The following is a 10,441-nucleotide window of genomic DNA, read 5'->3' on the forward strand; positions in this document are numbered from 1 at the left end:
AGTGTGGAGCTCCAGCACCCTCCCTGCCTATGGAAGTGTGGAGCTCCAGCACCCTCCCTGCCTATGGAAGTGTGGAGCTCCAGCACCCTCCCTGCCTATGGAAGTGTGGAGCTCCAGCACCCTCCCTGCCTATGGAAGTGTGGAGCTCCAGCACCCTCCCTGCCTATGGAAGTGTGGAGCTCCAGCACCCTCCCTGCCTATGGAAGTGTGGAGCTCCAGCACCCTCCCTGCCTATGGAAGTGTGGAGCTCCAGCACCCTCCCTGCCTATGGAAGTGTGGAGCTCCAGCACCCTCCCTGCCTATGGAAGTGTGGAGCTCCAGCACCCTCCCTGCCTATGGAAGTGTGGAGCTCCAGCACCCTCCCTGCCTATGGAAGTGTGGAGCTCCAGCACCCTCCCTGCCTATGGAAGTGTGGAGCTCCAGCACCCTCCCTGCCTATGGAAGTGTGGAGCTCCAGCACCCTCCCTGCCTATGGAAGTGTGGAGCTCCAGCACCCTCCCTGCCTATGGAAGTGTGGAGCTCCAGCACCCTCCCTGCCTATGGAAGTGTGGAGCTCCAGCACCCTCCCTGCCTATGGAAGTGTGGAGCTCCAGCACCCTCCCTGCCTATGGAAGTGTGGAGCTCCAGCACCCTCCCTGCCTATGGAAGTGTGGAGCTCCAGCACCCTCCCTGCCTATGGAAGTGTGGAGCTCCAGCACCCTCCCTGCCTATGGAAGTGTGGAGCTCCAGCACCCTCCCTGCCTATGGAAGTGTGGAGCTCCAGCACCCTCCCTGCCTATGGAAGTGTGGAGCTCCAGCACCCTCCCTGCCTATGGAAGTGTGGAGCTCCAGCACCCTCCCTGCCTATGGAAGTGTGGAGCTCCAGCACCCTCCCTGCCTATGGAAGTGTGGAGCTCCAGCACCCTCCCTGCCTATGGAAGTGTGGAGCTCCAGCACCCTCCCTGCCTATGGAAGTGTGGAGCTCCAGCACCCTCCCTGCCTATGGAAGTGTGGAGCTCCAGCACCCTCCCTGCCTATGGAAGTGTGGAGCTCCAGCACCCTCCCTGCCTATGGAAGTGTGGAGCTCCAGCACCCTCCCTGCCTATGGAAGTGTGGAGCTCCAGCACCCTCCCTGCCTATGGAAGTGTGGAGCTCCAGCACCCTCCCTGCCTATGGAAGTGTGGAGCTCCAGCACCCTCCCTGCCTATGGAAGTGTGGAGCTCCAGCACCCTCCCTGCCTATGGAAGTGTGGAGCTCCAGCACCCTCCCTGCCTATGGAAGTGTGGAGCTCCAGCACCCTCCCTGCCTATGGAAGTGTGGAGCTCCTGCACCCTCCCTGCCTATGGAAGTGTGGAGCTCCAGCACCCTCCCTGCCTATGGAAGTGTGGAGCTCCAGCACCCTCCCTGCCTATGGAAGTGTGGAGCTCCAGCACCCTCCCTGCCTATGGAAGTGTGGAGCTCCAGCACCCTCCCTGCCTATGGAAGTGTGGAGCTCCAGCACCCTCCCTGCCTATGGAAGTGTGGAGCTCCAGCACCCTCCCTGCCTATGGAAGTGTGGAGCTCCAGCACCCTCCCTGCCTATGGAAGTGTGGAGCTCCAGCACCCTCCCTGCCTATGGAAGTGTGGAGCTCCAGCACCCTCCCTGCCTATGGAAGTGTGGAGCTCCAGCACCCTCCCTGCCTATGGAAGTGTGGAGCTCCAGCACCCTCCCTGCCTATGGAAGTGTGGAGCTCCAGCACCCTCCCTGCCTATGGAAGTGTGGAGCTCCAGCACCCTCCCTGCCTATGGAAGTGTGGAGCTCCAGCACCCTCCCTGCCTATGGAAGTGTGGAGCTCCAGCACCCTCCCTGCCTATGGAAGTGTGGAGCTCCAGCACCCTCCCTGCCTATGGAAGTGTGGAGCTCCAGCACCCTCCCTGCCTATGGAAGTGTGGAGCTCCAGCACCCTCCCTGCCTATGGAAGTGTGGAGCTCCAGCACCCTCCCTGCCTATGGAAGTGTGGAGCTCCAGCACCCTCCCTGCCTATGGAAGTGTGGAGCTCCAGCACCCTCCCTGCCTATGGAAGTGTGGAGCTCCAGCACCCTCCCTGCCTATGGAAGTGTGGAGCTCCAGCACCCTCCCTGCCTATGGAAGTGTGGAGCTCCAGCACCCTCCCTGCCTATGGAAGTGTGGAGCTCCAGCACCCTCCCTGCCTATGGAAGTGTGGAGCTCCAGCACCCTCCCTGCCTATGGAAGTGTGGAGCTCCAGCACCCTCCCTGCCTATGGAAGTGTGGAGCTCCAGCACCCTCCCTGCCTATGGAAGTGTGGAGCTCCAGCACCCTCCCTGCCTATGGAAGTGTGGAGCTCCAGCACCCTCCCTGCCTATGGAAGTGTGGAGCTCCAGCACCCTCCCTGCCTATGGAAGTGTGGAGCTCCAGCACCCTCCCTGCCTATGGAAGTGTGGAGCTCCAGCACCCTCCCTGCCTATGGAAGTGTGGAGCTCCAGCACCCTCCCTGCCTATGGAAGTGTGGAGCTCCAGCACCCTCCCTGCCTATGGAAGTGTGGAGCTCCAGCACCCTCCCTGCCTATGGAAGTGTGGAGCTCCAGCACCCTCCCTGCCTATGGAAGTGTGGAGCTCCAGCACCCTCCCTGCCTATGGAAGTGTGGAGCTCCAGCACCCTCCCTGCCTATGGAAGTGTGGAGCTCCAGCACCCTCCCTGCCTATGGAAGTGTGGAGCTCCAGCACCCTCCCTGCCTATGGAAGTGTGGAGCTCCAGCACCCTCCCTGCCTATGGAAGTGTGGAGCTCCAGCACCCTCCCTGCCTATGGAAGTGTGGAGCTCCAGCACCCTCCCTGCCTATGGAAGTGTGGAGCTCCAGCACCCTCCCTGCCTATGGAAGTGTGGAGCTCCAGCACCCTCCCTGCCTATGGAAGTGTGGAGCTCCAGCACCCTCCCTGCCTATGGAAGTGTGGAGCTCCAGCACCCTCCCTGCCTATGGAAGTGTGGAGCTCCAGCACCCTCCCTGCCTATGGAAGTGTGGAGCTCCAGCACCCTCCCTGCCTATGGAAGTGTGGAGCTCCAGCACCCTCCCTGCCTATGGAAGTGTGGAGCTCCAGCACCCTCCCTGCCTATGGAAGTGTGGAGCTCCAGCACCCTCCCTGCCTATGGAAGTGTGGAGCTCCAGCACCCTCCCTGCCTATGGAAGTGTGGAGCTCCAGCACCCTCCCTGCCTATGGAAGTGTGGAGCTCCAGCACCCTCCCTGCCTATGGAAGTGTGGAGCTCCAGCACCCTCCCTGCCTATGGAAGTGTGGAGCTCCAGCACCCTCCCTGCCTATGGAAGTGTGGAGCTCCAGCACCCTCCCTGCCTATGGAAGTGTGGAGCTCCAGCACCCTCCCTGCCTATGGAAGTGTGGAGCTCCAGCACCCTCCCTGCCTATGGAAGTGTGGAGCTCCAGCACCCTCCCTGCCTATGGAAGTGTGGAGCTCCAGCACCCTCCCTGCCTATGGAAGTGTGGAGCTCCAGCACCCTCCCTGCCTATGGAAGTGTGGAGCTCCAGCACCCTCCCTGCCTATGGAAGTGTGGAGCTCCAGCACCCTCCCTGCCTATGGAAGTGTGGAGCTCCAGCACCCTCCCTGCCTATGGAAGTGTGGAGCTCCAGCACCCTCCCTGCCTATGGAAGTGTGGAGCTCCAGCACCCTCCCTGCCTATGGAAGTGTGGAGCTCCAGCACCCTCCCTGCCTATGGAAGTGTGGAGCTCCAGCACCCTCCCTGCCTATGGAAGTGTGGAGCTCCAGCACCCTCCCTGCCTATGGAAGTGTGGAGCTCCAGCACCCTCCCTGCCTATGGAAGTGTGGAGCTCCAGCACCCTCCCTGCCTATGGAAGTGTGGAGCTCCAGCACCCTCCCTGCCTATGGAAGTGTGGAGCTCCAGCACCCTCCCTGCCTATGGAAGTGTGGAGCTCCAGCACCCTCCCTGCCTATGGAAGTGTGGAGCTCCAGCACCCTCCCTGCCTATGGAAGTGTGGAGCTCCAGCACCCTCCCTGCCTATGGAAGTGTGGAGCTCCAGCACCCTCCCTGCCTATGGAAGTGTGGAGCTCCAGCACCCTCCCTGCCTATGGAAGTGTGGAGCTCCAGCACCCTCCCTGCCTATGGAAGTGTGGAGCTCCAGCACCCTCCCTGCCTATGGAAGTGTGGAGCTCCAGCACCCTCCCTGCCTATGGAAGTGTGGAGCTCCAGCACCCTCCCTGCCTATGGAAGTGTGGAGCTCCAGCACCCTCCCTGCCTATGGAAGTGTGGAGCTCCAGCACCCTCCCTGCCTATGGAAGTGTGGAGCTCCAGCACCCTCCCTGCCTATGGAAGTGTGGAGCTCCAGCACCCTCCCTGCCTATGGAAGTGTGGAGCTCCAGCACCCTCCCTGCCTATGGAAGTGTGGAGCTCCAGCACCCTCCCTGCCTATGGAAGTGTGGAGCTCCAGCACCCTCCCTGCCTATGGAAGTGTGGAGCTCCAGCACCCTCCCTGCCTATGGAAGTGTGGAGCTCCAGCACCCTCCCTGCCTATGGAAGTGTGGAGCTCCAGCACCCTCCCTGCCTATGGAAGTGTGGAGCTCCAGCACCCTCCCTGCCTATGGAAGTGTGGAGCTCCAGCACCCTCCCTGCCTATGGAAGTGTGGAGCTCCAGCACCCTCCCTGCCTATGGAAGTGTGGAGCTCCAGCACCCTCCCTGCCTATGGAAGTGTGGAGCTCCAGCACCCTCCCTGCCTATGGAAGTGTGGAGCTCCAGCACCCTCCCTGCCTATGGAAGTGTGGAGCTCCAGCACCCTCCCTGCCTATGGAAGTGTGGAGCTCCAGCACCCTCCCTGCCTATGGAAGTGTGGAGCTCCAGCACCCTCCCTGCCTATGGAAGTGTGGAGCTCCAGCACCCTCCCTGCCTATGGAAGTGTGGAGCTCCAGCACCCTCCCTGCCTATGGAAGTGTGGAGCTCCAGCACCCTCCCTGCCTATGGAAGTGTGGAGCTCCAGCACCCTCCCTGCCTATGGAAGTGTGGAGCTCCAGCACCCTCCCTGCCTATGGAAGTGTGGAGCTCCAGCACCCTCCCTGCCTATGGAAGTGTGGAGCTCCAGCACCCTCCCTGCCTATGGAAGTGTGGAGCTCCAGCACCCTCCCTGCCTATGGAAGTGTGGAGCTCCAGCACCCTCCCTGCCTATGGAAGTGTGGAGCTCCAGCACCCTCCCTGCCTATGGAAGTGTGGAGCTCCAGCACCCTCCCTGCCTATGGAAGTGTGGAGCTCCAGCACCCTCCCTGCCTATGGAAGTGTGGAGCTCCAGCACCCTCCCTGCCTATGGAAGTGTGGAGCTCCAGCACCCTCCCTGCCTATGGAAGTGTGGAGCTCCAGCACCCTCCCTGCCTATGGAAGTGTGGAGCTCCAGCACCCTCCCTGCCTATGGAAGTGTGGAGCTCCAGCACCCTCCCTGCCTATGGAAGTGTGGAGCTCCAGCACCCTCCCTGCCTATGGAAGTGTGGAGCTCCAGCACCCTCCCTGCCTATGGAAGTGTGGAGCTCCAGCACCCTCCCTGCCTATGGAAGTGTGGAGCTCCAGCACCCTCCCTGCCTATGGAAGTGTGGAGCTCCAGCACCCTCCCTGCCTATGGAAGTGTGGAGCTCCAGCACCCTCCCTGCCTATGGAAGTGTGGAGCTCCAGCACCCTCCCTGCCTATGGAAGTGTGGAGCTCCAGCACCCTCCCTGCCTATGGAAGTGTGGAGCTCCAGCACCCTCCCTGCCTATGGAAGTGTGGAGCTCCAGCACCCTCCCTGCCTATGGAAGTGTGGAGCTCCAGCACCCTCCCTGCCTATGGAAGTGTGGAGCTCCAGCACCCTCCCTGCCTATGGAAGTGTGGAGCTCCAGCACCCTCCCTGCCTATGGAAGTGTGGAGCTCCAGCACCCTCCCTGCCTATGGAAGTGTGGAGCTCCAGCACCCTCCCTGCCTATGGAAGTGTGGAGCTCCAGCACCCTCCCTGCCTATGGAAGTGTGGAGCTCCAGCACCCTCCCTGCCTATGGAAGTGTGGAGCTCCAGCACCCTCCCTGCCTATGGAAGTGTGGAGCTCCAGCACCCTCCCTGCCTATGGAAGTGTGGAGCTCCAGCACCCTCCCTGCCTATGGAAGTGTGGAGCTCCAGCACCCTCCCTGCCTATGGAAGTGTGGAGCTCCAGCACCCTCCCTGCCTATGGAAGTGTGGAGCTCCAGCACCCTCCCTGCCTATGGAAGTGTGGAGCTCCAGCACCCTCCCTGCCTATGGAAGTGTGGAGCTCCAGCACCCTCCCTGCCTATGGAAGTGTGGAGCTCCAGCACCCTCCCTGCCTATGGAAGAGCCACCTCCGCGGGCATGCTGCTCAACCACGCCGGCCCAGAGTTCCAGCCGCTCGGCTACACTCTCTCACAAGCCCCGCCTGGAGCTCCCCAGCCCGCCCCTGGTACCTCAACTACCGAGGCCAGCCGCTCGACCAGGCCGGCCCAGAGTTCCAGCCGCTCGGCTTCACTCTCTCACAAGCCCCGCCTGGAGCTCCCCAGCCCGCCCCTGGTACCTCAACTACCGAGGCCAGCCGCTCGACCAGGCCGGCCGAGAGTTCCAGCCGCTCGGCTTCACTCTCTCACAAGACCCGCCTGGAGCTCCCCGCCCCACCCCTGGTACCTCAACTACCGAGGCCAGCCGCTTGACCACGCCGGCGCAGAGTTCCAGCCGCTCGGATAAGCTCTGTCACTCACCCGCCGCGCAGCCACCGGTAACGGGGAAATGTCGCCGCCTGGCGGACACGCCGTTGTAAATGAATGGGCTTTCGCACTTAGTGCAATTTTCGCCAACTCTCTGACTGGAGCTATGGAAGTATGGAGCTATGGAGCCACCAGCCACCCAGGCTGGAGCTATGGAGCCATGGAGCTCTGGTGCTATGGAGCTCTGGAGGTATGGAGCTATGGAGCTATGGAGCTATGGAGCTATGGAGCCCTGGAGCTCTGGAGGTATGGAGCTATGGTGCTATGGAGCTCTGAAGCCATGGAGCTCTGGTGCTATGGAGCTCTGGAGCTCTGGAGGTATGGAGCTCTGGAGGTATGGAGCTATGGAGCCCTGGAGCCCTGGAGCTATGGAGCCCTGGAGCTATGGAGCCCTGGAGCCCTGGAGCTATGGAGCCCTGGAGCTATGGAGCTATGGAGCCCTGGAGCTATGGAGCTATGGAGCTCTGGTGCTATGGAGCTATGGAGCTCTGGTGCTATGGAGCTATGGAGCTCTGGTGCTATGGAGCTATGGAGCTCTGGTGCTATGGAGCTATGGAGCTCTGGTGCTATGGAGCTATGGAGCTCTGGTGCTATGGAGCTATGGAGCTCTGGTGCTATGGAGCTATGGAGCTCTGGTGCTATGGAGCTATGGAGCTCTGGTGCTATGGAGCTATGGAGCTATGGAGCTCTGGTGCTATGGAGCTATGGAGCTCTGGTGCTATGGAGCTATGGAGCTCTGGTGCTATGGAGCTATGGAGCTCTGGTGCTATGGAGCTCTGGTGCTATGGAGCTATGGAGCTCTGGTGCTATGGAGCTCTGGAGCTCTGGAGGTATGGAGCTATGGAGCCACCAGCCAGCACCCTCCGTGGCTGGATCAATGGAAGTGTTTTAGGTACCAGGCAGCCAAAGGGCCGGGGCCTCACGCTCGACCACGCCGGCGCAGAGTTCCAGCCGCTCGGATAAGCTCTGTCACTCACCCGCCGCGCAGCCACCGGTAACGGGGAAATGTCGCCGCCTGGCGGACACGCCGTTGTAAATGAATGGGCTTTCGCACTTAGTGCAATTTTCGCCAACTCTCTGACTGGAGCTATGGAAGTATGGAGCTATGGAGCCACCAGCCACCCAGGCTGGAGCTATGGAGCTCTGGAGGTATGGAGCTATGGAGCCCTGGAGCTATGGAGCTATGGAGCCCTGGAGCTATGGAGCCCTGGAGCTCTGGAAGTATGGAGCTCTGGTGCTATGGAGCTATGGAGCTCTGGTGCTATGGAGCTATGGAGCTCTGGTGCTATGGAGCTATGGAGCTCTGGTGCTATGGAGCTATGGAGCTCTGGTGCTATGGAGCTATGGAGCTATGGAGCCACCAGCCAGCACCCTCCGTGGCTGGATCAATGGAAGTGTTTTAGGTACCAGGCAGCCAAAGGGCCGAGGCCTCACGCTCGACCACGCCGGCGCAGAGTTCCAGCCGCTCGGATAAGCTCTGTCACTCACCCGCCGCGCAGCCACCGGTAACGGGGAAATGTCGCCGCCTTGTGGACACGCCGTTGTAAATGAATGGGCTTTCGCACTTAGTGCAATTTTCGCCAACTCTCTGACTGGAGCTATGGAAGTATGGAGCTATGGAGCCACCAGCCACCCAGGCTGGAGCTATGGAGCTATGGAGCTCTGGTGCTATGGAGCTATGGAGCTCTGGTGCTATGGAGCTCTGGTGCTATGGAGCTATGGAGCTCTGGTGCTATGGAGCTCTGGAGCTCTGGTGCTATGGAGCTATGGAGCTATGGAGCTCTGGAAGTATGGAGCTCTGGTGCTATGGAGCTATGGAGCTCTGGTGCTATGGAGCTATGGAGCTCTGGTGCTATGGAGCTATGGAGCTCTGGTGCTATGGAGCTCTGGAGCTCTGGAGGTATGGAGCTATGGAGGTATGGAGCCACCAGCCAGCACCCTCCGTGGCTGGATCAATGGAAGTGTTTTAGGTACCAGGCAGCCAAAGGGCCGAGGCCTCACGCTCGACCACGCCGGCGCAGAGTTCCAGCCGCTCGGATAAGCTCTGTCACTCACCCGCCGCGCAGCCACCGGTAACGGGGAAATGTCGCCGCCTGGCGGACACGCCCTTGTAAATGAATGGGCTTTCGCACTTAGTGCAATTTTCGCCAACTCTCTGACTGGAGCTATGGAAGTATGGAGCTATGGAGCCACCAGCCACCCAGGCTGGAGCTATGGAGCCATGGAGCTCTGGTGCTATGGAGCTCTGGAGGTATGGAGCTATGGAGCTATGGAGCTATGGAGCTATGGAGCCCTGGAGCTCTGGAGGTATGGAGCTATGGTGCTATGGAGCTCTGAAGCCATGGAGCTCTGGTGCTATGGAGCTCTGGAGCTCTGGAGGTATGGAGCTCTGGAGGTATGGAGCTATGGAGCCCTGGAGCCCTGGAGCTATGGAGCCCTGGAGCTATGGAGCCCTGGAGCCCTGGAGCTATGGAGCCCTGGAGCTATGGAGCTATGGAGCCCTGGAGCTATGGAGCTATGGAGCTCTGGTGCTATGGAGCTATGGAGCTCTGGTGCTATGGAGCTATGGAGCTCTGGTGCTATGGAGCTATGGAGCTCTGGTGCTATGGAGCTATGGAGCTCTGGTGCTATGGAGCTATGGAGCTCTGGTGCTATGGAGCTCTGGTGCTATGGAGCTATGGAGCTCTGGTGCTATGGAGCTATGGAGCTCTGGTGCTATGGAGCTATGGAGCTCTGGTGCTATGGAGCTATGGAGCTATGGAGCCACCAGCCAGCACCCTCCGTGGCTGGATCAATGGAAGTGTTTTAGGTACCAGGCAGCCAAAGGGCCGGGGCCTCACGCTCGACCACGCCGGCGCAGAGTTCCAGCCGCTCGGATAAGCTCTGTCACTCACCCGCCGCGCAGCCACCGGTAACGGGGAAATGTCGCCGCCTGGCGGACACGCCGTTGTAAATGAATGGGCTTTCGCACTTAGTGCAATTTTAGCCAACTCCGTGGCTGCAAGTATGGAAGTATGGAGCTATGGAGCCACCAGCCAGCACCCTCCGCGGCTGGAGCTATGGAAGTATGGAGCTATGGAGCTATGGAGCTATGGAAGTATGGGGCTATGGAAGTCTGGAGCTATGGAGCTCTGGGGCTATGGAGCTATGGAGCTCCGGGGCTATGGAGCTCCGGGGCTATGGAGCTCCGGGGCTATGGAGCTCTGGAGCTATGGAAGTATGGATGATCCAGCACCCTCTGTGGCTGACCGCTGGTGCTCGGGGCCAGTGAACTCGGCACCCGCCTCCGGCGGGTGCCTCGGTGACCGCCGTCGCTTGGGGCCAGTGAACTCGGCACCCGCCTTCGGCGGGTGCCTCGGTGACCGGTTGTCGCTTGGGGCCAGTGAACTCGGCACCCGCCTTCGGCGGGTGCCTCGGTGACCGGTTGTCGCTTGGGGCCGGTGAACTCGGCACCCGCCTTCGGCGGGTGCCTCGGTGACCGGTTGTCGCTTGGGGCCGGTGAACTCGGCACCCGCCTTCGGCGGGTGCCTCGGTGACCGGTTGTCGCTTGGGGCCGGTGAACTCGGCACCCGCCTTCGGCGGGTGCCTCGGTGGCGGTCGGGGTTGGTGCTTGGGGACCGGCTTCGCTTCTGGAAGTCTGGGGGAGGCGGTCTGGTGGTGGTGGCCGACGTTGATGGTGGTGGGGCGGGAAGAAGAAGGTTATAGTCCCCAGC

The sequence above is a fragment of the Syngnathus leptorhynchus genome, unplaced genomic scaffold (assembly GCF_054491065.1).
Source record: "Syngnathus leptorhynchus isolate UIUO unplaced genomic scaffold, UIUO_Slep HiC_scaffold_46, whole genome shotgun sequence".
NCBI lineage: Eukaryota > Metazoa > Chordata > Actinopteri > Syngnathiformes > Syngnathidae > Syngnathus > Syngnathus leptorhynchus.